At 42.2% G+C, this 27,624-nt stretch overlaps 1 protein-coding gene across 6 annotated transcripts in view; it reads left to right on the forward strand.

Moving 5' to 3' along the window:
* Window positions 1–27,624, forward strand: part of ATN1 (atrophin 1) — a 200,559-nt gene that overhangs the window by 19,485 nt on the left and 153,450 nt on the right. Inside the window, exon 2 of one of the 6 annotated variants that reach the window (XR_013598477.1) lies at window positions 3,062–3,178. The exons of the other annotated variants lie outside the window; for them this stretch is intronic. The gene's annotated coding sequence lies outside the window, so the exon portion shown is untranslated. The remainder of the gene's footprint in view (window positions 1–3,061; window positions 3,179–27,624) is intronic. 6 annotated transcript variants of the gene reach the window in all.

Consider the following 27,624-nt stretch of genomic DNA (forward strand, 5'->3'; position numbering starts at 1 on the left):
CCACTGACCACCAATATTGCAATGTTACAGGATAATTTATTGCTCTTTGGGAGGTCTGTGCTCCCCTCCACGGGACTCCCAGTAATGCTAGCATTTTGTATGGATTCCAGATCATCCTAGAAATGTGGTCCTTTGTCTTGTTGCAGAAAGGTTGTATCTGTGGACACTCCCACAGCATATGAATGAAACAGACACCCATTGTTGAGCTGGTTTACTCTGTAGATAAAAGTGTTGTCTCTTTTGGAATCTCTGCATTTTCTTCTTATATGTACAGGGATGAAATGTTGTGCTTTTTTGCAGAGTCACATAAACTGGTGGTCTCGCCTTTGGGACCTTATAAGTATTTAGCCATGCAACGATTGGTGTTGTTGCACCAAGGATATTGTGCTGCATAACTAAATACTTATAAGGTCCCAAAAGCGAGACCTATTGGCTATGCCAATGCTTGTTTTTCAGGTGTCCGTGGTAAGTCAAGTGTTACCGGACTTAGCTGGGAAGTTTGAGGGCCAGTTACCACCACTACCCATTGGACTTAAACGTTCTCAAAACGGAACCCTGTAGCACCTCCATCTCATTGGAGCCTCTGTGAGCAGTCCACGGTGTACTCGAGGGGTGGCGTAGGATTAGAGACTTAAGAACTCACCAAAAGGCAATTAACACGTAATAAATTGTCATGCCAATACTTTGGTTTCCCAGAAGAAAAGTACTTGATTGCACTATCAGCACAACTAAAATATTTAATATAATGTACAAAAGGCATTTCCTGGTACTAATGGGGAAAGTTCCCTCTGTGATTACCGGGTAGTCTCTGAAGGTACAATTCAATTTCTTGGCCCGTAGCCTGTGAGTGGGGGAGCTCGGTGACAAGTGTAGGAACTGAGCCTGCTGTTTGGCTCACACGCATTTACTTATTTTCTTCTGACCTCTACTGGCTCATTTTGGCCAAGTTCCCAATACCTGCAATCTGGGAACATTCATGCAGTCTCTTTGTCAGGCCGTGCCTGTTGTGTTACTGCTTGCACAAGTGAATCAGATCCAGGCGGAGTCTCACTGCACGGCTGGCTTAGCTGCTGAAACCCATGAGTATTGCTTATGTCGACAATTGTCCAGTGACCATCCACAGGGCCAGCACTAGGCACGTTTTTCAATCACATTATCTGAGGCAAGTTTTTCAATCACATGATCTCAGGAAAGTTTTTCACCTGCCCCCCAGGCAATCACCATTGCTGCTGCAATTCAGGAAGGATCTCAAGACTTGGTTCTTTGACTGAACCACAACCCCCCCACCCCCGCCTCCCCCACTCAGCACCTGAGACCCTAACGGGTGAGTAATCTCGCTTTACAAGAAATGTGATTGCTTGAATCACTTGATCTCGGGCTCGTTTTTCAGTCACAGGATCTCAGGAAAGTTTTTCCACCACAGGGACTCTGGAAAGTTTTTCTGTTTCAGGGTTGCAGGCACATTTGGCAATTGGGGGGTTTCAGACACTTAGCAACCACTGGATCTTGGGCAGGTCTATGAATTGCATGGTCTGAGGCATGTTTTGCGATCACAGTACCTCAGGAAAGTTCTGCAATCGCCGGATACTGGGGAGTTTAATAAATCATAGGTTCTCAGGCATGTTTGGCAATCAGAAGGTCTCAGACAAGTTCATTAGCTATTCAGTATCTGGAAAAAAGTGTTGATCGCAGGATAGGTAAAATATAACTTGCTTATCCTTCTTTTTGATGTACCAATTGAATGGATGTGGTTTTTTTACTCTACAGGTTGTATTATGTTACTGCCGAAAAAGGTAAAGTTAATGTGTACTTGAAGGCGTTGGAAGTAAAACCTCATTTGCGATCCTTGTTTAACACAGCAATTGTGTTTCATGGAAACCAACTTTAATGGAGGTTCTGCCTAGATATGAACCAATTAGGAAAGCCAACAGAGAAATCATACACCTAGATATAAGTACTAACCATGCCGTTAACTAGTTGTTGGTTGTGCAATAGAAGGAAAATCTCATCCACAATCTCTGTTTAACACACTAATTGTGTCACAAGGAAACTAACTTTAATGGGGGTTCTACTTATAATTTAAAGTGTCACTATAATATAGAAGAAATACCTATGACATAAATTAGCTAGTGGTTTTGTAGAAGAAGTGAAACCTCATTTGCGCTCTTACTTTCCTTGTCACACAATTACGGTGTTAAACAAACTGTATTGGGAGTTCTACCGTAGAGTTATATTGTCACCTCAAGACACAAACTAATCACCTGGTAATCTAGCCATTGCTTCTACAATACAACTGAAAACCTTGTTCGCGATCCTCTTAACAGTCTCTTTAGCTGTGGCCCTGGATAGTCCAGGAAGCAGTCATGGGTGTTGCAGCTAATCAGCAGTGTAAGAGAAAAGCAAGGTTACAAGGAATAATACTGTAATGTAAGGCTAGAAAACAACATGAAAGTGACCACTCCTAGTCAAAGATGTACAATGTGGGCTAGACGGTGTAGGACCTTAAGTTTAGCTTTCGGCCTAACCCTTACTCCATGGGTAACATTGGGTTGCTACCTAATATGGCAAAGAACTGTTTCACTAAGAACCAACAGGGCATCTAATTTAACAGAGCCTGGAACTGCCGCAGAACAGATTATGGGGCGGGCACTGAGCATCACATATTAATGTAGCTCCTACAAAACTAGGAAATTTGAACATGGCTAGTGACTCAATCTGAGGTGGGCACAGCGGTCGAAAACTGTTTAGAGATAAAACATTTTAGACTGATTTGCTTTGCTCATACTTAAAACATGGGAGTAAAAAAATGCTAAAACCCTCCAGGGTATAAATCCTGATCACAGACTACGCTTTGCGATGTTCACAATATTGTCACAATTTTAATGTTCCACAGCTTTAATGATAGCGCCTATAAAGGCAAGTGAGAATTGCAACACTTACTTTGAGGGACTGTAGTAGGTTAGTAGAATAAGCTTTTCATACTAGAATCTACACGTGACAATGATAACGCTAATGGGTAGAATTTTTAATTATTAAATTCAATTATTGTTTTATTTTATAGGTAGCACAAGCTCCATTAATGTTTCTTCACTGACCCACCATTTCTGAAGAACTAGTATCGACACTTCATCAATCTCAATCGACAAGAATTTGAAGTGCAAACACACTGTCACACTGAGTGAGTTGGAACACAGTGGCAGTCTTGGAAACAAGCATAGCAAATGTAAACAAACAATGCTTATGAAAGAAAGCTTATAGGCAAACTTGTAAACCTGATTTCTAATATTGCGACACTCCGTTTGTAGCCACAGAGGGAAACAAGCACATGGGGGCTGCAAACAAGACTACACCGTGCCATAGTAAATATAAAAAGCATTACGGATGTATGGTTCTAAACAAAAGCTCGCACTGTATAAAGGTTAACACCAAAGTTTATTTGTAAATAGGGATTTCAGAATGAAAACAAATACAGACTTCCTGAGGTGCAATGCCACATGTTCAGAAGGATTTGGAATCGTTATTTTGGGATTTAGGGTTTTCCTAAACCTCTTGATGCTGTTGGGGTCATGTTCGTGGAGACAATATCATGTGGGCATTCTCATTTAAAGGGTATTTAAAATGGTTCAGTTGGGAAGCAGGATCCGAAACCTGTCTGACAGGTTTGAGTATTGTCAGTGACATATAAATAAAAGCATTCTGTATGCCCATGAACCAAGACAAACAGTTAAACAAGGACTCAGGAAGGCAGATAAAGACACAAAGTGTACACATGCAAGAACATGCAGGCATTATTACAAATGTTGCTGTGGCTATAAAACCAGAGGCATGATTATGTATAGAGAAGCAGAAATATAAGCAGAAGAATATGCAATGAGACCGGATTAAATCAATCTAGTCATAAATGTATTCGTTCAAACTCAAAAAAATCATCTTCTTTGGCAACATTTTCTGGGTCTGCAGCACTCTGCTTCTCTGTAGGCAGTTAGCCTTGAGCTAGGTGATATCCTTTGCGGATACTTTTGAACTGATTCTATTTGAGCCCCATTTAGCACCTCATTCCGTTGTAGACTTGATCATAGTTTATTTGACTAGATCAAAGGCGGGATGCACTCTTACGTTATTCTCTTGTGTATGTTTTGGGGAAAACTGCATGGTACAGGCAGTTATTCAAAAGTCTACAAAGGCATTGTCTCTGAAGTGGACTTCTCAGGCCCTAGGGTTAAAAGAACCTTTTTTTACCTAGTGTTTTATATTTCAAAGCATCCACCCAGAATCCAAAAGCAATTTAAAGATTGTAAACAAGTATGAATTTATTTGCAAATTGGATTTAGTAGTGTTCTTGTTTTTAAGTAATATTGTGTATGAGAAATTGTTCCATGCAATAATTCTTTAGCTTCAATTTTGTGTTCTTTGGTTTGTCGTTGTTTGTTTTGCTAATTACTACAGAAATCTTACGTAGTGACAGTCTGTGAGAATACCAGTTTAACTGACCTTCTTGACTCCATTCCTAACTTCAGTGAATGTATGTCTTGACCTGTTCTCTCTTAAATTCAGGAGAGGACTCTGGTACATTTCTTTAATAAGTTTGATCGTATATGCGAACCACTGCAACCAAAATAAATATGCACACTTAGAATCACTGTATCGGACTTTCCGAACGTAACTTGCAGCTTTATTAAATAAGTTTCCTCTCTGATTTTTATAATAGTGCTTACATTTTATGTAAATGTATGTATTGTTTGTTGATTTTTTTTAACTAAAACATCAATTCATTGGATGTGAAAACTAGAGTCATATACTGCTCCCCACAATTCACTAACTTGTGGCTCATTTGAGTATCCAGTCCACAATAATCTGATCATTTTTACACTGAACAATAGGTTCCCGGGTCTTGGTGCACCTACTTAAGTCTACTGCAACTTTCAGAAGAAACGTAAGCTACAGTTATCCCATGGTCTCATGTAAATTTGAGTCTAAAATTATTTGTTACATTCCAACTTTTAGATGCCAATTAAAAAATAGTAATATTAAGGACCTACAAGAAAAAGTGTACCTTTTGAATCCCCAGAGTATAAATTCATATTACCTGCGGCAGTTGTGCATAGGGTCAACAAGTAGCTAAGGCAGTATTTTCTGTGGCATGGCATCCATAAAACGCAACGTTTGGGTACAAATTATAAATCTACAGCTATCAAAATAGGCACAGGAAATCTGAAGGCCACTTCATGGCAATGGCTATCAAAATATTTTTCTATTTTCAATGGTTTAGTATAGCCTTTTCTTTCACATTTCCTGATTTTCCAATCCTTTCTATGTATTGGGGTAACTTATTCTGAGGCCCTAGTAGCACAAACTATGGTGCTTTAACAGTCCTTTTCAGCCATTCTTCCAACCTCATTACCTTAAAATGTAGACAAAAAAAAAGGGTATTAGGGGGCAAATGAGTGGATTTTTGTTCCCGTACAAAGAGGCTTGCTCTCATTAATAAAAAACACTTTAGGTTGTACCTGAGGTTTTTTCTCGACGAGCAATCTTCTTGGTATCTTATTATACTGCAGAAAACTCTTTCTTTCACATGTTTCTTGGCCATATGGTTCTGTATCTAGTAGCCCAAGTCAGCTGTGATTGCCTCAATCATGGCCCTATCTAGCACTAATATTTCCTTTTCATTTTGTTGCAACATTGACATTTTAGACTTAAACCACTACTCATGCAATACAATGTAATTTTTAAGGCAGCTATTCAGTGTGGTTGTTAACGCTCAATTTAGATTTTAGTAAAATTATGGGAATGTTAACATTAGGAATCTTTTTTCTGGTTTAGCAAAATCTCCACAGTTAGTCACCCCCATAATTCCACATCATATATTGTTGTAATAATGATACTGTTTGCATATGCTTCAAGAGGTGCTGGCAACGTCTGAGCGAATTTCTAATTTTTCCTCCCGTTACTAGCATCAGCGACCGCTTATTCATGAAACTAAATAGGAGTTTTCATGACCATTATAAAACAGTTTTTTCTGAATGCATCGGTATTTCTGCCTGTCACCGTACTGAACTCTGCCATGAAAGAGTTTGTGTAGGCAACGCTTAACATGGGTTTAGGCATTTTCTGTGAAGAGCAAATTGAAACCAGAATCCACCCATCCCAGGGACATCAATGTTCCATTCTATTATATAGCAGGTAAGGTCATTGAAGTAAAGGCAAAAGGTAGCTAATGCAAGTACACACACTTACCAGGACAGAATATGGGTTACCCTGTATTCCAGTGGAACTCGGTTAATCAAAGCCATATATACTAGTAAAGTTTCAAAAGGAATCATTCAAAAGAAATATTCAATTACTTTGCAGGGGCTATTCTATTCCATTGCCCTGCTATCACAATCAATGTGTAAGAAATCTTAAGGATGATTCATTTTTTTTTATATAGAACAAAACTCTAAGAAACACTAACAAAAATATTTTTGGGTGGATTCTATTCTTTATTTGATGTCCAGATGGCTAAGACATGTACTGTTTATGTGTGCTGCATTTTGTTCTCTTCTTGTTCATGGACTCTTTTTCACCTACACTGCACCGTCACTTGCAGCACCTATTCACGAGTTGGAATTATCATCTTTAGATTTTCTGTTTTGTACAAAAAAATGTTTTGTTCACTGTAAAACAATTACATGAATCATCTTAAAATTTCTCATACATTTATTGTGATAACTGGGCTACTGAATACAGTAGCCCCTATAAAGTATCTAAATGATTCCTTTTGGAGCTTTTCTTGAATATATGGCCAGGACAAACACAACACACCTTGTAAGTGGATTTTTTCGCTATTACATATTTGATTCCTGCAAATGTACCTGTACATAAGGAATGGAGGTATTCTATTATAGCTGGATTTATCACTTGTTCTGTTCCAGCCTTCCATAGTATGCTGAATCTTTAGAATCAAACCACCAACAGTGTCAATTGCAGGGGTATTATGCCTGTGACCTGTTTATACTAAAGATTACTTTGTGATGTTCACGCTCTCTTTGGAGAACAAATATTGGGCCGTGGAAATAATATTTTTTATCAGTTATACCATTATGTATTTGAGCCAGCAGGGGTCTGCCGAATATGCTTATTGTTGTATTACTTGGTAAAATGAAGCGCTGGTATCGGGGAAGGCCTTATCACCTTGTTACATAAAGGGAATTTTATTTGATCACAATTCCATAATGAAAGGTCCAAGCAAATCAAACCTATTAAAACGAACCTATTAAAGCTAACCTATTAAAACTGAGAGTAGATGAGGACCCCAGATAGTGAGTCCGAATTACAGGCATAAAGAAGTATGTGGTTTAGGCCAGCAATCTTAATTGTTGGACAATTTTGGCTCCTCCCAATTTCCTACATATATTTATGTGAAACATATGAGGAAGAGCTATTTAAACCCAGAGGGAGAAATACACAAACATGAAATCACCTAGATTTTATACTGACAGGAAGGAATTTAAGTGTAGAGAGTTAGGAATGTAAACCCCGAGGGAGCACTGTGAACAGAGATGTAGTGATAATAGCCAAATAACTTACAACACAGGCTCTGGAATGTAAACACATGAACAATAATGAAAGAGCTGTACACCTAGTACTAGAATGTTAACAAAAGCACACATTGTATTGTATTCTAGATTTATTTGTTGCTTACTACCTCTGACAATTCATTGACTCTCTTGGTAGAGATCCAGAGTTATTTTGTAATGTTGATGGTAAATGTTGTCATTAGTTGTGTATCATGCAGTCTTATGAGAGTTTGTATACCCATCAGTTGCATGCACATTTATAGTCGAGAGAAAAATGAGTTAATTGATATTGTTATAGAAACGTTAGTTATATATAAATATGTATTCTTAATTGTGTCTCTCATTAAAGGGAATGTGTATTATTCTGTTGTTTCATTGTTCCAGTACACTCTGTTATTGGATGGCAGTTCTGTTCTTAGAGACTATATTTACACACATTTTGGGTCATGCTTGGTGCTTAATTTGAGCTGGTGATTGCAGGTGGAGCCCAACGGCACTCATTTTTGGTAACCTGTACTTATTTTTCCTTCAACAACCTTTGATCCTAATAAAGAGAGAGAAGAACAGAAGGGGAAAGGAGGAGGAATAGAGGGAGAGAGAAATAGTGGCAAAGTAGAGAGGGAGTGTCTTGTGGAGGTCTAAAGAGGAATGAGGTGGAATCAAAAGTGCACACAGCCTTTGTAGTCGGCACTGTGACCATTGATTGTGCGACCGCTAGCTTCTAAACAAAATTTGGGTCCCATCACTTATCATTTTACAAACTAAGCACTGTTCATGCTTATGCAGCCTGGGCTAGTGAGTCTAGTGTGAAGAGCTCAGTACGATTACATTTGGAAGTTCAAGTAGCATAAGATGTGGACTGATATGGATTCAGCAGGTCGGGGTATGTGCATACATGAATGTAATATTTATGTGCCCTCTCTGGAAGAACACATAATCTATATCCACTTCATGTTACAAATGAATAATGGTTTTTTATGGTGTGCGCTCTTATGGCTTAAATTCATGTAATTTCTAGATGGATAATAAAATTGTACTTTAGATACTTTGTGTGTTTCTGTGGAGAAAGTAAAAATCGTCCTAGGGAAAGGGAGCTTGTTACATATATTTCGATAATTCTTTCAAGTTCTCTCTGGGGTACACATTTCAATTTTACTTAGTGAATGTAGTTTATTGTAGCAGAGATAGAAGTCCCCACCCGCAGTCATGCTAAGCACAGCTAGCAAATGAACTGCGTAATTCAGATCATAGAAGCTGCAAGTGTACCATAGAATGTGCATATATGTCCTAAGACAATGCACAGCTTCAACTAGGCTGGAGCTGCTTAAGTAACTTATAACACTCATAGCTACAATATTATCGCCACGCCTAATTTTATCTTCATATTTTTCTTGGTCTTTTTTATTTCATTTATTTCTTGAGTTAGAACTTACTGATTGCTAATCATTCTGTCTCCCCTCTCCTGTCTCCCCCCCCACACTTTGCACTCCCGTACCTTCCCCCGCACATTTTTTCTCAGAGCACCCCTCCTCCCCCAATGGCACCCCACACAACATGACTCTCTCTCCGACTTCCGCCCCCCCCACACTTACCACTCCCGCCACGCCTAGCCTGCATCCCTCCTTCAACCTCCCACCCCCCTCGCTCACTCCTCAATATTCCACCTCCTCCCCCACAACAGCCAGCCATCACATCGCCCCCTTATTCCCTTCCCCCCCTAGCACGGATGCGCTTCCCAATAACACCTATCCTCTCGCTAACGCCCCCAACAGCTCCGCCTCTCCACCCGGACTGCCCCCTGTCAACGTAATCGCCGGTTCAGCGCCAGTACCCTCCCCCAACACCGCGCCCATCATCACCTTAGACATTATTATGTCCACCCTCCTCCAATTGAAAGAAGAATTTCACTCCATTAAAGAGTTGCTCTTCACACACCCCATCAGACACCACCCCCCATCACCACCCTTACCACACCTAACACAACGTCCCCCTCACCTCCTACTCGCCCTACCACACAACACTCCACACACCGGACCTCTATCCCCCTTCGCTATACCAACAATCGCAATAACAATTGCAATACCAACAATCGCAATAACAATTGCAATCTCATTACTACCAAGCGCAATACTCCTCCTTCCTCTACACCCAACAACACCTCCTCCACACCTCCTACTCGCCTCATCACACATCTTTCCCCACATTGGACTTCTACCCCCTCTTGCAATACCACCAATCGCCCCAGACGCACCACCAACACGATCTCTGACCTTGACGTACACACCCTTCTCCACTCTTACGACCCGGCTCCCCAAAAGCCACTAGCTACCAACAACATGTCCATCCCAACGATTATTTCAAACCACCTCAGGCACCAAAAGGATAACAACAGAGGCGCTGTCCCCAACAACCTCACTAATGTACCCCTCGTTTTGGAATCATCCTCCACCCTTTGCACCCCTAGCCTTAAATGCATACTTCTCAACTGCAGATCGGCCCAAAGACATTCCACGGAGGTCGCCGACCTCATCATGTCCCTGGAACTGGACCTAGCCATTCTGACTGAAACATGGCTGTCTGATTCCTCTACACCTATACTGGATATCCTAGTCCCTCCCAACTACTGTATCATTAGACTTGACAGTGACAAAAAGATAGGCGGTGGAATTGCCTGCATCTACAGAAGCAACCTCTCAGTCTCCAAAGTGGCCGTCTCCTCTCTTACTTCCTGTGAATACCTCTGCCTTGATATCATCAGCGAAAGCAAACCGGTATGCTCACTACACATTATATACCACCCACCTGGGGACAATCTCTCCTTCGTCCAACAACTCATGGATACAATTACAGCCAACTCAGGACGGCAGCACACCCAAATTTTCCTTGGCGACTACAATCTCCTGGAATGACAGCAGTGACACAGTGGTAAACAGCCTCAAAAGCTTTCTCAACGCACTTGATCTCAACCAAATATGCAACAGCCCGACCCATAAGAGAGGCTCTACCCTTGACCTTATCATCTCCAAAGAGGGCGCTATTCAACTGGAGTCAATCCAACCTTGTGACTGGTCAGATCACCATATTGTCTCCTTCCTCATCAAGGAAAAAACCAGACTTAACTCAGTTCAACCCCCTAAGCACAAAGTGTGGAAAAGAGACTTGAAGAAACTCAACCCAAACGCCCTACCACCCAACAGCTGCAATCGGCTACTTCCCCCTCCCGGCGATACAGACGTTCAAATTCTGACTGACCACTATCTCAATACTATGTCCACAATAATCGATGAGGTGGCGCCCATGCAACTAAAAAGAGTCTCGTCCAAGAAGACTTCCAACCCATGGTATGACGGAAGCCTCAATGAGGATAGACGGGCGATGCGAATGGCAGAGCGCACCTGGAGGTCAGCCCCCTCTGCAGTGCACCTAAAAAGTCTAAAGAAACAGAGAAACGCCTACTTCAGGAAAATAAAACGCTCAAAAAGAGACTTCTTCAGCCTCCAGCTCGCCCAAGCTAAAAACCGTCCAAGAAAACTGTTTGAGTTAGTCAGAACACAATCCAAAGAGCAACCCCAGACAATCAGTTCCATGGACGTTACTCCTTCCTGCGAAGACTTCTCTGCCTTCTTTATCCAAAAAACTGAGAGAATAAGAAGCGATCTCCTCAATGACGCTATCCTGTACTCCAACCCCCGACACACAGCAGTGCCTCAACCAAAGAACAATGCTACTTGGTCATCCTTTGACACTTACTCCGTAGAAGAAATTGGCAGACTGCTCAGCGCCTTGAAACCTTCCAATCACCTCTCTGACCCCCTTCCTGCTAACGCTGTAAAAGACTTTTCCCCCTGGCTTCTCCCACTCTGGTCTAAGATTATCAATAGCTCTCTTCAACAAGGATCCATCCCCAACGCCCTCAAAGTAGGGCAAGTCACACCGCTACTAAAAAAAACAACAGCAGACCCCACTGATCTAAACAATTACCGCCCTATTACAATCATTCCCACTCTCGCTAAACTGTTGGAAAAATGCGTACAACTACAATTGACTAAACACATAGATAAGTTTGATCTCCTAAACGCTCATCAGTCAGGCTTCCGAGCAGGGCACAGTACCGAAACTGCCATGACTCACATAGTGGACGATGCCCTCCAAATCCTAGACCAAAACGATACCTGTCTCCTCATCCTTCTGGACCTCTCCTCAGCATTCGATACAGTTAAACATGAGAACTTACTCGAACTGTTAAACACAAGAATGGGCATATCTGGGACTGTTCTAAAGTGGTTCACCTCATTTCTACACAACCGGACACAAAGAATCAAAAGCAACAACCTGCTGTCCTCTCCGGTACCTGTATCGCTAGGCGTCCCTCAAGGATCCTCCCTCTCCCCAACACTGTTCAACCTAGTTATGGAACCTCTCACTACGTTGTTACAGGCTTCTAATGTGCACTTTCACATGTATGCCGACGACACCCAACTTTATCTCAAAATACAATCTCCCAAGGACATCATGCTGCTGAACACCACGATCAGAAACACCCAATCCTGGCTTGCTGAGAATCACCTCAAACTCAATGCTCTGAAGACCGAGTTCCTCCTGATCTCACCTCCCGCTAAAATATCCACGGCTCAAACATGGCTTAAGCAATTAACGGCTCTAAATGTACAGCCCATCGTAGTAGACTCAGCAAAATCTTTAGGCATTACACTTGACACCAATCTCAACATGCAGCAGCACATCAGCAAGGCAACCAAAGGAGCGAACTTCCAAATCAATACCCTGAGAAAACTTAAACCCTTCCTTCCTGCCAAAGACTTCCAAACTGCAGTACAATCTATAGTCATCCCGCACATAGAATACGGTAGCACCGCCCTCTGCGGGCTCCCCCTAACTACAACGGCACCCCTAAGAGCGTCCCTTAACGCCGCAGCGAGACTCGTCACAGGCTCAAAAAAACACTTGCATATCTCCCCGGACTTTAAATCACTGAACTGGCTACCTTTTGAAGCCAGAATTCAACTGAAAATCGCATGCATGACACACAAGGCTGTGCATCTGAATTCACCCGCCTACCTCACTCAAAAGTTGACAATTTCGGGTGGCTCCCGAACTACTAGAAGCACAAACAATCTTTTGCTGAAACCTCGAAGATTTCGGAAGGAAAAAACGTATAAACGCTCCTTTTCAGGAATGGCACCCAGGATCTGGAACTCACTCCCTCCTGAAACAAGGCTCATCTCCTCCAACACAATCTTTAAGAAAGAAGTTAAAGCGATCCTCATGGCAAAATACACATGACCTATTACTCCGTATCACTCATGAATCTGCCCTGTAAGTCCTGCCCGACCTTGGCCTATTGTACCACCCGTATTATCGAATTACGTAATTGTATACGCTCACTCTTTGTATTTTGTTATAATGTTTGATGCACCTGGTTGATTATGTATATTGTTATATTGTTGACGCACCTGGTTGACTTTGCACACTTTACCCTCTCCACCTCAACGATCCTTACTTCCCTTCTACTGTCGCACCTGTGGGACTATACATCCTGCACACACCCACCTCAACTTGGCCCACCTTTAAACTCTAAATACTCTAAACACGCTTAAGCAAGTATATGCTCCTTGGTATTGCACTTAATGCTATTGACGCAATTGTTTGTCTATTCTCAGTGTACCTACACTACCACACCTGTGACCTACCTCATGTCCTTTGACCTACCTATGTAACTAGCACCTTGTACCTAACTACCTCATATATCACTTTGCATATACGCTTTATTACTTTGTATTTTTACTTTGTATTTTTACTTGTAAAGCGCTCTGATATCTGCAAAGATCTTGTTCGCGCTGTATAAAACTCTCAAAATAAATAAATAAATAAATAAATTCTAGTTATGATGAATACTTCTTACACTTGTAAACATTTTGCTGAATCTCTGGTTTCTTTCGCGATTGTTTTCTATTAGTTGGTGGACTGCAATTTTAAATGTCCTACATTAAACACTGCATACGTTTGCCATTCATCTTAGTTATGATGATGATGGTTTTCTCTAGCCAAGTATTCAAACTAATCTTAGGTAAAACAAAGTGAAGAAACAACTCTAATCAGTAAAAATGTGCATTTTCTATATTTTGTTAAAATCTCAGTTTGTCCTACCTTAACCCCTTCCATGTGGCCGCGATTCTGCGCCTGTGCAGCAGAATCGCGAGTGGGCGGGTTTATGATGGCCCCCAGCCGTCATCAGCACACGAGCCCCGTAGTGCATGACGGCTGGGGGCCGTCATCAGCATGGAAGGGGTTAAACAGACATGGTAATGTTTTATGTGAGATTTATAATTCAGTTTTTCCCAATTCTGGGAGACAAAAATACGAGCGATTGGAAGTTCATCTTAATATCTGGTTTCTGGGGTGGCAAGTAGGCGATTAGGGCAGTTCCAGGGCTCCTCTTTTGTGGAAAGATACAGGAAAACATGCCAGGGCTGTAGTTGTCTTAGAATCTGCCCTATGGCAGACAGGGCAATGGTGACCTTGTATTAAAGCACAGTATGGACAGAACTTCACTATTAGGAATTGGTTCTGGGAGTGTCCGCATGATAGGTATAGTAATTTAGCAAGATTATTGTATTGGGAACAAATTGAGACTTGCTGTGTACAAGTTTGTCTTGCATTCATGGTGCTCTTTGTGTTTTACTCGTTCCTGCAGTTTTTAATGTTACTGATGGATCTGTGTGCAGGGGCATGGAGAAACAACTATCAGTGTTACTGGTATGTGGCTTCTCTTAAAAAACATAGGGTTCCCACAACGGCATTGGGATGATTTACTTTAGGGGCTGCATACACTAATTGATTAATACTGTGAACCTCCCAACAGCATTGTGTCTCTGCCTCTATCTTCACATGTCCAGGGATTTAATAAAGCTACTCCTCATCATGCAGGGGGTATCACTGCTAGCGGGGCCCTCCGGTGATACAGGATTCAGAATTGTATTACATCCAAATTAGGAAGGTATTGTACTTTACCAGCACTGTATATTGAGGGTTGTGCATGTAAGCCATATATATACCCACTCTTTTGGGTACAAGTCTGGCATATCTATAGACAGAGCCAGCATTTCTTGTTATTGTGCCATTCTTATGAGTTTTAAGATTAATGCTGTGGTTCCATTTTTCTTCACTGTTGACTTTGTTTTGTATTCTTTGTTTTCGACATTGTCTATCTGCGTATCACATGCACTTCATTGTTCACAATCACAACGTTTTCTTCTGCACATAGTTTGGGGATTTATTGCACTCCAGATTCCTTAATGTTTTTTTGTGTGAACGCCTATTTTTGTGTTCTGTACTACATGATTTAGTCCAAACAATTTAAACTTGTTTGTGTGCATCTGCGGCATTCCATTTATCATTTTAATAATAGGAATGTATATCAATTGTCAGTTTTGTTCTTGAATGTGATTCTTCAATGTCCGTATTATGCTGCCAATGTAGACATGGGGCACTTTATTACATATGTAATCGAATTTGTATTGCATCTTGGTCTTTTCATGATTGGGAAGTGTCAAATCCATGTATTCTTTTTCGTTAGCGGCGCTTTTGCAGACGAGCAGTAATCACACATACGTTTTTCCATTTTATAGGGAAAGGAACCCAGTTTGTTTCTTTACTGCTTGGCTGAGCACAATATATTTTTTTACGTTTCTGAACTATCTCCAAATAGTAGTCAAATAATAGTGTAGTTTGTTAGCTTGGGACCATTTTTGTCTGCATCATGTTTCATTTACTTTGACTTTTTAAGTTGCATTCTGTACTAATTACAGTTGTTGGTTAATTGCACTTGTAGTATTCATTCTAGTTGATTTTAGTACCAACAGGCTTAATCTTTCCACCCTTTAATTAGTACTTCATTGTTTATAGTTTCTTTCTTTAAATCTGTCACCTCAGATGTTTGTTGTTTAATTTTGGTGGGGATCCTGCAATTATTTTTTGTCCTTAAACTTTCTCCCAGAGGAATCCAGTTAATTTCTGAATGTTATGCAATGCTAATCTGAATGTATACAATAACAATATTTTCCTTGTCTGTTTTGTGTATTGTTTTGATCGTTGACGTATATTGGGGAAGTACAATGCTGTGTCAAATGTTATTTCTATGTAGCAGGTGTCCATGCTAGAAATGTTTTTGAATTTCCATGAGTTGAAACATAACATTATGTGCCCTTGGGGACCGTCCAAATCATCAAATGCCATACATAAAACCACCCCAAAATATGTCACCTATGAATGAGTTCCCTTTGTCTGACAGAGACTATTCCCCCCCCAAAAAACAGCCTTTGAGGAGATTACGATGTTTAATTTCTGGAGGCATATTGAGGTGAAGTCAAGCATCTGTTTATCCTGTTGCTATGCTGCTTGAACCTGTATTTTATTCTAGTTTTTAGGTAAAAAACCCAGCATGAAAAACAATTCCTCTACCTGGAAGGAGGTGAGAGGTTCCTAGTTTTGTGGACATTAGGCACGATGGAGTGGAGGGGTGCCCAGCTTTTCCTTTTTAGGAAAGATTTATAGTCCATGTGGCATTGAATCGGATGTCTTAAAGTAACCAAACCGTTCGTCGCTCATCCTTCAGTTCCCCAAGAGTTGAGCATGTCCAGAATTTTACAGTTCTCCTTGCTCATATTATGTTCTAGTTTGGTGGCATGGTTGGGCTTTTTTTTAGGTCTCGCCTGAGCCAGCGCATGCGCTGCTCTTGCGAGACATTTAGTGGGTGGGCTTTCAAAAGTCCAAACGGGTGGCATAGAGGGTGTGGTTACGCGCACAATGACGAGCAGAGGCGCCATCTGGCTTTCATCTCACGTCATGGTGTGCGCACACCACTCGCCACAGCTGCTTTCACTTTTGCCTCACTTTTGCTGTAGCGCGCACCACTCGCGTGTTTTAAAAAAAAATTCTGTTTAGCGCGCGCACACAACTCCGTTTAATAGGCATGGCACGCGGCTCTGCCACCTGCGTGCACGCGAGAACACTATTAGATCACGTGGACAGCTTTACCTCATTAAATACTTGCGCATGGCGCTGTCTCCATGACAAGTGAAGCATTCTATGAGCCATTATTCACAATTGGCCAGGCCTCTATGAGCAACAGCTGCGCTATCCCCAGCTTCTGGGCACAGTACTGTTGTGCTGCACGTGTGCCCTGATTAACTCATTCTGCATATTCTTGACCGGTCGCGTTACTAATTCTGCTGCTGTATAGAGTCGGTGTGTCTGAAGCTGAGCCGTTCTTATTGTTTACTCCCTGAAGAAGAAAATTGTTTAAGTATGAATGAGAGCTTCAGTTCCACAGTAGGAGGATGGAGCTCCCTGGTGGATGGTTTTAGTTACGTGCTGTTCTGGCTCAAGCTGGGCTTTAAACCCCCACCTGTTCCACACTCATGCCAACGTGTGTCTTTCTGAAACTGCAGTTTGCATTAAACTATGCAGCTAAGTGCCTTATGAATGGGGTTTTCATTTACAATTTTGCTGCATGCTTTTCGTGTTTATCTATTACAGTAGCTGGGCTTTCCAAAACTGTCCGACTCAGGGGGTCGGACATGCATCAGGCACATTAATCTAAAATCCAGAAACCCCACACGGGTCTCACTTTCTCTTCACGGGCGAAAGTTCGGCTCTTCATGTAGGTCTGGGATAAAAGCACTGGCTCCTTGAAAATCCTCACTTAAAGTGTGTAATCTAGTGATCGATGTGCATTAAAAAAAGTATGGGAACTGTGATCCCGAGGCCAGATGCGCTGCTAAAAAGAGCAACATTTTCTTTGACTATTTTGTTGTTTTTTCACTTTTAATTAACACATATAAAATAACACACACCGTAAATGAAAAATAAATGCAAGTTAAACGAATCATTGAAAGATGCACTTTTCAATATTGTGAAACCTCTATTGATTAACGCGATCCCTGGGGAAGGGGTCTGCCTGCCACCAGAGTCCTACAGCATTGAAATTTGGTCGGTGCAGTGAGTGACCTTGAATTTTTTGTGTTGCTTTTGACAGACAGCACTGGGAATATGTTAGACATTAAACAATATAAGATAGACTGACACAAAATGCACAGGGAGATTTAGGTTTAAGATTTCTTTTAAAAGTGCTTCCAAAATATAGATCTGAGTAATATATATGTAGACTGTACCTAGTGCAACCATTGTTTCTAACTGTCCCTCAAAAGCACTCCACAGCTCATCAGGTCACCTCACAATACTTCCAACAAGCATTGGCATAGCCAATATGTCTCGCCTTTGGGACCGTATAAGTGTTTAGCCATGCAACAATGGATGTTGTTGCACCAGGGATATTGTGCTGCATAACTAAATACTTATAAGGCCCCAAAGGCGAGACCTATTGGCTATGCCAATGCTTGTTTTTGTATGTTTCAGCTAATGAAAGCTCTTGTTGAGTTCGGTCATTTGTTTTGTGTGACAGTCTTCCTCCCATCAACCACTTCCTATTACAATTGACAAGCCATATCTTAGATTCCCAAATCCTTCTTTTTTTGGTGACATGTGGACCGAAGTTTGTGTGTGTTCTAAAACTCCTATCTTGGGTTAGGTGACTAGATTTGTTTGTCTTTACGTGTGGTAGCTAATGTTGATGCTGCTTTTGATTCTATACAATTGGCTTCTAGCTTGTGATCAACCATGGCATTTGTTTTCTGCCTTTATTTTTTCTGTTGGTGTTCAGTTTTGAAGTATTTTTAAGTTCACCTTTCTTGTATATTAAAAAAATTCAATTGTGGAAAAAAGTCCAGCACTCTTGAAAGGCCACTGAGGTCTAATACATGTTTGAGGATAAGAAAACAGCAACTGGTAAAAATATCCTAAGTTTGAATTTGTAAAGCAACAGACCAGTACTTCTCCATCTGAGCCGTTGGAGCATGTGATGCTAGATTCACTTAAATTTCGCATTTCTCTAATACATTTCCTACAACGCTACAATCTGAGAGTAATACATTTGATGCTATACAAACCTCTAGATAGCAGCTAATGTATGTGCCTAGTTCTTGTCGTGTGAATAATGTGAGAAGACCTCGAAGTCTTGATGGAGTGGGGTACGGTAGAAAGCTGATTTGGCAAAACTTTTAGTTTTCTCTTTTCCATTCCAACTTTAAAACGTACACTGGTACAGCTGGGCCTGAAGCTGCAGGGTACAACATTGAACTACAAGATGGCAATATGTTTAGTTTAAAATGTGTGTTGGTGTGCAATAATGCTAAAGCATTGGTAGTACTTTAAGGAGGTAAAAAATTATTTTGCACAGGTTGCGTTTTGACCAGTAGGCCACAGAAAAGTCCCTTGTTTACCACTACAGTTTCCTCTTGCGTTAAATTGATAACAAGAATTGGTGCTATGGCTGAAAGGAGATGCAGGTTACCTTCCCTTTGGTGGTTTTCCCTTCTCTTGGGTTTTGTAGGACACCTTTTATCTCCTTACACCATGTTTTTGGAGGTTTGAACACCTTGTTCCTTGATGTGTTCGTGTTGCTGAGTAACGAGTAATTCTTTCGTAAGGATGAGGAACAGATGCTGTCTTTCTGTAGATAGTCTGTATCTGAGGATAACTGTGAGGTAAATCATTGTTGCAGTTTATGAGCAACTCTAAACCCCACCGCTTCCAAAATCCAGAAATCTGATTTCTTTTGTTTCAGACATTTCTCAAACTCCTGAATGCTTTTATTCAGGACTTTATTTTTCTTTCTTCCCTGTTCGTCATGGTTGATGCTGCCTTCTCTCCATCTTACCTTAATGACATGTGCCCAATCTTTTCTTTACATTTTGATTAGTAATTGCAGCAGGAGCAAGGGAGACTTCATTCAGATTCGAAACCTACTCCTTAAGCAATTCCTCGTCCATGCACTCAAATGAAGAGTAGATTGAGATTCGACACAGATAACAGGAGTGTTAACTTGAATGAAGTACTTTATGATCAGATACATGTATGTACAGCTAGATTGCGAAAAACATACGAATGGCCAGGCAGGCACGAATGTGTGAATAAAATCACTGTAGCTAGATTTTAAACATGTAAGAAGTGTAACTGGAGAGAAGGTAATGGAAACCTTGAGGCAGCAACAAACTGGCAAAAAGTTTGTGTCCTTGTAAATAAACGCAGCTGAAACAATGTAACTGAGGGTGAGTAATGTATACTCAGTTGGAGAAGTGTGAGCCAGAGCAGTGTGCTCATAAATGCGGAGGACTCGTGAATGTTAGGAAAGGCATGGAACCACAGTGAAAGAAATGTAAACATGTATGCACGAAGAAGGGCACACGTGTAAATACACTGCAGTCATGCACAGACCGCCTGATACCAATAGACGGGAGTGTGCTGGAGGATCGGAATGTTAACAGGCAAGGATTGAACACACTGAGGGAGGAATGGAAGCATGGATATGTAAACAAGACACAAGGGTAAATGCACTCCAGTCGTGCACAGACTGCGGAATACCAATAGACAGGAAGGTGCTGGAGGATTGGAATGTAATCGGCAAGGATTGTACACACTGAGGGAGGAATGGAAGCATGGATATGTAAACAAAGACACAAGGGTAAACACACTCCAGTCGTGCACAGACTGCTGAATACCAATAGACAGGAAGGTGCTGGAGGATTGGAATGTAATCGGCAAGGATTGTACACACTGAGGGAGGAATGGAAGCATGGATATGTAAACAAAGACACAAGGGTAAATACACTCCAGTCGTGCACAGACTGCTGAATACCAATAGACAGGAAGGTGCTGGAGGAGTGGAATGTTAACAGGCAAGGATTGTACACACTGAGGGAGGAATGGAAGCATGGATATGTAAACAAAGACACAAGGGTAAATACACTCCAGTCGTGCACAGACTGCTGAATACCAATAGACGGGAGTGGGAGGAGGATTGGAATGTTAACAGGCAAGGATAGTACACACTGAGGGAGGAATGGAAGCATGGATATGTAAACAAAGACACAAGGGTAAATACACTCCAGTCGTGCACAGACTGCTGAATACCAATAGACAGGAAGGTGCTGGAGGATTGGAATGTAATCGGCAAGGATTGTACACACTGAGGGAGGAATGGAAGCATGGATATGTAAACAAAGACACAAGGGTAAACACACTCCAGTCGTGCACAGACTGCGGAATACCAATAGACAGGAAGGTGCTGGAGGATTGGAATGTAATCGGCAAGGATTGTACACACTGAGGGAGGAATGGAAGCATGGATATGTAAACAAGACACAAGGGTAAATGCACTCCAGTCGTGCACAGACTGCTGAATACCAATAGACAGGAAGGTGCTGGAGGAGTGGAATGTTAACAGGCAAGGATTGTACACACTGAGGGAGGAATGGAAGCATGGATATGTAAACAAAGACACAAGGGTAAATACACTCCAGTCGTGCACAGACTGCTGAATACCAATAGACAGGAAGGTGCTGGAGGAGTGGAATGTTAACAGGCAAGGATTGTACACACTGAGGGAGGAATGGAAGCATGGTTATGTAAACAAAGACACAAGGGTAAATACACTCCAGTCGTGCACAGACTGCTGAATACCAATAGACAGGAAGGTGCTGGAGGAGTGGAATGTTAACAGGCAAGGATTGTACACACTGAGGGAGGAATGGAAGCATGGTTATGTAAACAAAGACACAAGGGTAAATACACTCCAGTCGTGCACAGACTGCTGAATACCAATAGACGGGAGTGGGAGGAGGATTGGAATGTTAACAGGCAAGGATAGTACACACTGAGGGAGGAATGGAAGCATGGATATGTAAACAAAGACACAAGGGTAAATACACTCCAGTCGTGCACAGACTGCTGAATACCAATAGACAGGAAGGTGCTGGAGGATTGGAATGTAATCGGCAAGGATTGTACACACTGAGGGAGGAATGGAAGCATGGATATGTAAACAAGACACAAGTGTAAATACACTCCAGTCGTGCACAGACTGCTGAATACCAATAGAGAAGGAGTGGGAGGAGGATTGGAATGTTAACAGGCAAGGATTGTACACACTGAGGGAGGAATGGAAGCATGGATATGTAAACAAAGACACAAGGGTAAATGCACTCCAGTCGTGCACAGACTGCTGAATACCAATAGACAGGAAGGTGCTGGAGGAGTGGAATGTTAACAGGCAAGGATTGTACACACCGAGGGAGGAATGGAAGCATGGATATGTAAACAAGACACAAGTGTAAATACACTCCAGTCGTGCACAGACTGCTGAATACCAATAGACAGGAAGGTGCTGGAGGAGTGGAATGTTAACAGGCAAGGATTGTACACACCGAGGGAGGAATGGAAGCATGGATATGTAAACAAGACACAAGTGTAAATACACTGCAGTCGTGCACAGACTGCTGAATACCAATAGACAGGAAGGTGCTGGAGGAGTGGAATGTTAACAGGCAAGGATAGTACACACTGAGGGAGGAATGGAAGCATGGATATGTAAACAAAGACACAAGGTTAAATGCACTCCAGTCGTGCACAGACTGCTGAATACCAATAGACCGGAAGGTGCTGGAGGAGTGGAATGTTAACAGGCAAGGATTGTACACACCGAGGGAGGAATGGAAGCATGGATATGTAAACAAGACACAAGTGTAAATACACTGCAGTCGTGCACAGACTGCTGAATACCAATAGACAGGAAGGTGCTGGAGGAGTGGAATGTTAACAGGCAAGGATTGTACACACTGAGGGAGGAATGGAAGCATGGATATGTAAACAAAGACACAAGGGTAAATACACTCCAGTCGTGCACAGACTGCTGAATACCAATAGACAGGAAGGTGCTGGAGGAGTGGAATGTTAACAGGCAAGGATTGTACACACTGAGGGAGGAATGGAAGCATGGATATGTAAACAAAGACACAAGGGTAAATACACTCCAGTCGTGCACAGACTGCTGAATACCAATAGACAGGAAGGTGCTGGAGGAGTGGAATGTTAACAGGCAAGGATTGTACACACCGAGGGAGGAATGGAAGCATGGATATGTAAACAAGACACAAGTGTAAATACACTGCAGTCGTGCACAGACTGCTGAATACCAATAGACAGGAAGGTGCTGGAGGAGTGGAATGTTAACAGGCAAGGATTGTACACACTGAGGGAGGAATGGAAGCATGGTTATGTAAACAAAGACACAAGGGTAAATACACTCCAGTCGTGCACAGACTGCTGAATACCAATAGACGGGAGTGGGAGGAGGATTGGAATGTTAACAGGCAAGGATAGTACACACTGAGGGAGGAATGGAAGCATGGATATGTAAACAAAGACACAAGGGTAAATACACTCCAGTCGTGCACAGACTGCTGAATACCAATAGACAGGAAGGTGCTGGAGGATTGGAATGTAATCGGCAAGGATTGTACACACTGAGGGAGGAATGGAAGCATGGATATGTAAACAAGACACAAAGGTAAATACACTCCAGTCGTGCACAGACTGCTGAATACCAATAGACAGGAAGGTGCTGGAGGAGTGGAATGTTAACAGGCAAGGATTGTACACACCGAGGGAGGAATGGAAGCATGGATATGTAAACAAGACACAAGTGTAAATACACTGCAGTCGTGCACAGACTGCTGAATACCAATAGACAGAAAGGTGCTGGAGGAGTGGAATGTTAACAGGCAAGGATTGTACACACCGAGGGAGGAATGGAAGCATGGATATGTAAACAAGACACAAGTGTAAATACACTGCAGTCGTGCACAGACTGCTGAATACCAATAGACAGGAAGGTGCTGGAGGAGTGGAATGTTAACAGGCAAGGATTGTACACACTGAGGGAGGAATGGAAGCATGGATATGTAAACAAAGACACAAGGGTAAATACACTCCAGTCGTGCACAGACTGCTGAATACCAATAGACAGGAAGGTGCTGGAGGAGTGGAATGTTAACAGGCAAGGATTGTACACACCGAGGGAGGAATGGAAGCATGGATATGTAAACAAGACACAAGTGTAAATACACTGCAGTCGTGCACAGACTGCTGAATACCAATAGACAGGAAGGTGCTGGAGGAGTGGAATGTTAACAGGCAAGGATTGTACACACCGAGGGAGGAATGGAAGCATGGATATGTAAACAAGACACAAGTGTAAATACACTGCAGTCGTGCACAGACTGCTGAATACCAATAGACAGGAAGGTGCTGGAGGAGTGGAATGTTAACAGGCAAGGATTGTACACACTGAGGGAGGAATGGAAGCATGGATATGTAAAAAAAGACACAAGGGTAAATACACTCCAGTCGTGCACAGACTGCTGAATACCAATAGACAGGAAGGTGCTGGAGGAGTGGAATGTTAACAGGCAAGGATTGTACACACTGAGGGAGGAATGGAAGCATGGATATGTAAACAAAGACACAAGGGTAAACACACTCCAGTCGTGCACAGACTGCTGAATACCAATAGACGGGAGTGGGAGGAGGATTGGAATGTTAACAGGCAAGGATAGTACACACTGAGGGAGGAATGGAAGCATGGATATGTAAACAAAGACACAAGGGTAAATACACTCCAGTCGTGCACAGACTGCTGAATACCAATAGACAGGAAGGTGCTGGAGGATTGGAATGTAATCGGCAAGGATTGTACACACTGAGGGAGGAATGGAAGCATGGATATGTAAACAAGACACAAGGGTAAATACACTCCAGTCGTGCACAGACTGCTGAATACCAATAGACAGGAAGGTGCTGGAGGAGTGGAATGTTAACAGGCAAGGATAGTACACACTGAGGGAGGAATGGAAGCATGGATATGTAAACAAAGACACAAGTGTAAATACACTCCAGTCGTGCACAGACTGCTGAATACCAATAGACAGGAAGGTGCTGGAGGAGTGGAATGTTAACAGGCAAGGATAGTACACACTGAGGGAGGAATGGAAGCATGGATATGTAAACAAAGACACAAGGGTAAACACACTCCAGTCGTGCACAGACCGCTAAACACAACCGGACACAGGAGTATGCCGAGGTCACTGGCATACGATTGTAAACACTGATGGAGAAATGTTAAAATGGATATATAAACAAAGCCATAAGTGGAAATACATTACAGTCATGCACAAACTGTTTTAAATTTTTTTTTCCATTGCCATTTAATTATGTAGAGGGCAATTCAATACGTATATTGAAACATTTGGACAATAATTATAATTTCTAATCTCTTATGGAACCATCATCCGACCATTAGCAATCGTTTTGCCCAGTCCCACCGCGTGTAATCACATGACATTCTTAGTGAATACTCGCTTGTCAACATAACCATTTACCTCCCCTATATACCCCCTCCCACCCCCCTCTTCCGTGTCTGAAGTCTACCTTTAGTCTAGGTTTGATTCCTACTTCCGGCTCCAACTCTGTCTTGCTCCTGGTTCTTTGGGGTGTGTTAGTCACTATTCTATTGTCTATTGAATGTTCCCAATACTGGAGTTCGGAGGCAAAGGAGCTCCAGATGGTTGCGTTTCCCTTGGGTCTTTGATCATTGCTTCTCTGGCCCGTACATCATCCTCAATTTTCTCATTGTGCTGTACTTGTTTCTTCCGAACTACCTCTAATGTTGCTAATTCGTAAGCATCCTTCACCCACATTACTACTTTTGGTGGGGCATGTCATCACAAATTTCCTACTCCGGCTTTTGCACTAAGGAGTAATCCCAACAGGACCATACAGACCTCCCCTGGAATCACCCCCCCGTGGCTTCTTTTAGTTTGACTAAGATTTCTATCGAGTAAGGGACCAATGTTGAGCAAGCGAAGGTCATATGTATAAAATCTGCTTCACTTTCACCACAGCACGGACGGCGTTCTGACTTATCTGGGTATATTCTATTTAGCGTTTTGAGGTGTATGGTAGGTTTGGTGCACAAAGTTATATTGTATTAGTTTAAACCGAGTATTCGCGCTCACTTGTTTAACCCCCTCATGTATTTTGATCCAATCTTTTTCTGTTAAAGGAGCTTCCACTATTTTGATTGAACGGGGAGTACCCAAGATCAGACGGCGTCCCTGGGCCATATTTAAGATTACTTGTAGTACATTTGTAACCGGGGGTTCTTCCGGGAACGAAGGCCATATTTCCCGGGTTACTTGGGTTATTGTCCTGTATTGCAAGAACTTTCCCCTCCCCAGGTCAAAAGCAGTCTCTGCGTTTTCCTGTGTGATGAATTGGTATGCACAGACTGTTGAACACAACCAGACACAGGAGTATCCTGAGGTCACCGGCACAGGATTGTACACACTGATGGAGAAAAGGTAACATGGATACGTAGACAAAGGCACATGTGTTAATACTCGGCAGTTGTGCACAGACTGCTGAACACAACCAGACACAGGAGTATCCCACGGTCACCTACACAGGATGGAGGAATGTAAACAAACATAACCTAGTGGGAGCCTTAGAAGTATGACCTGGGAATGATGCTACCCATGATCTCAGATGAGGGTCCAGCCTTGTAGCTTCCAGCCTCTTCTGTGTACCATCTGACCCTTTGCACTTCCTGCTGGTCAAACCATTGGCTGCGTCATACGTCAGATGGTGCAATCCCACTCTATGCTCTCATCACACCTTCATTACGGCAGTCCTTCCTCCCAGCTTCATTTCTGCAATAGCTCCCTATTCCCCGGCGCATGAAACGTGACCCTTTAGTGCTCCTTCCTTCCAAGTCCGCTATCTCCTTGCCTCCATGCTAAATTTCCTTGATCGCCCGATTTTAAAATGGACATCTCCCTGCCTACTTAACCCCCTCCAATCCTGGTTCCATGTACTTCACTTCTCTAACGTGATGCAAACTCATTACACCATCTTCATCACCTCTGCCTTTCTAGATCTCTGGTCCTCTGAGGTCCCATCTCCTCTGGAAGAATTGTGCATCATACCTATCCGACTGAAGCTTCTCTGTCTCATCTCTGTCTCGGTTTCCTCACTCCCATGTCCACTCTTACTTTAGGATGTCCTCCCAAGACTTTTTCTGGATCCCCTCCTTGTCACTAATGTGATCACTTCTTTCAAAGACATCATCTTTTCTTTCGAATTCTATCACCTCTGCATTGACAGCACCCAAATCTAAGGCAGTCAGCAATGGAAGAGCAAAAACAGATCAACCCGACAGTGAATGGCACACGGGTCCCTCTAATCTCCTTCGTCAGGTGCCAACATATCTCAGCCTAGTCCCATTCACTCTCACCCTTACTTGCTGTCCCATCCCCTACTACTACAAACCAGATAGTAACTTGGATTATAAGATGAATCTGATATCCAGGAGCCATCTCCTCACTTCAACCTCAAAGTGGAACTCTGTCTTCTGTATGCGTCATGACTACTCCTTGGAATTACTTCTGCTTTAAATACTTATATGTACTGCCTTTCTGTAATTCACATGCCGTGTTACTCACCAGCCGCACCCATGAATCCTCGTGCATGTAATGCCCCCACCTGTTGAGTCATTGTTAATCACCATGTACAGTTTTTATTGTAGAAACATTGTGTGCCGTCCTAAGTAAATGGGCAATGAGCACAACTCTGGAGTGTAAATACTACACACCTTGTGTTATTTGAACATAGAGGACTGATTCATACAAGGGTTTGGGAATGTACAATGCGAGCGAGGATGTAGTGCTATGGAAACAGACTAAGGATGCACATCCAGAGGGATGTGCACAAACGAAGACACATCTGATAGAACATGAAGGTAGGTATTTACTTCACAGAGGGAGGAGTGTGTACAGACCAAGAGAAAGAAACTGAAAGAAAGCAGCGGGAACAGTAGAAGGTGCCTGAACAGGGGGACAGGATCCCAAACCTAGCATGAGAACAGACAGTAATGCAGACACAGTAACGAACACACAGTGGAAGAAATGCAAACATAACCAATGATTGTAAACCGTTCTGCATCTATTTAAATATAGTTGAGTAAATAAGAGCACAAGTGGATCTAAACATAGATACAGATATAGACAAACTAAGATCATAGCTGTAAACACAACCA

This window comes from Lissotriton helveticus, chromosome 7 (genome assembly GCF_964261635.1).
Source record: "Lissotriton helveticus chromosome 7, aLisHel1.1, whole genome shotgun sequence".
Taxonomy (NCBI): domain Eukaryota; kingdom Metazoa; phylum Chordata; class Amphibia; order Caudata; family Salamandridae; genus Lissotriton; species Lissotriton helveticus.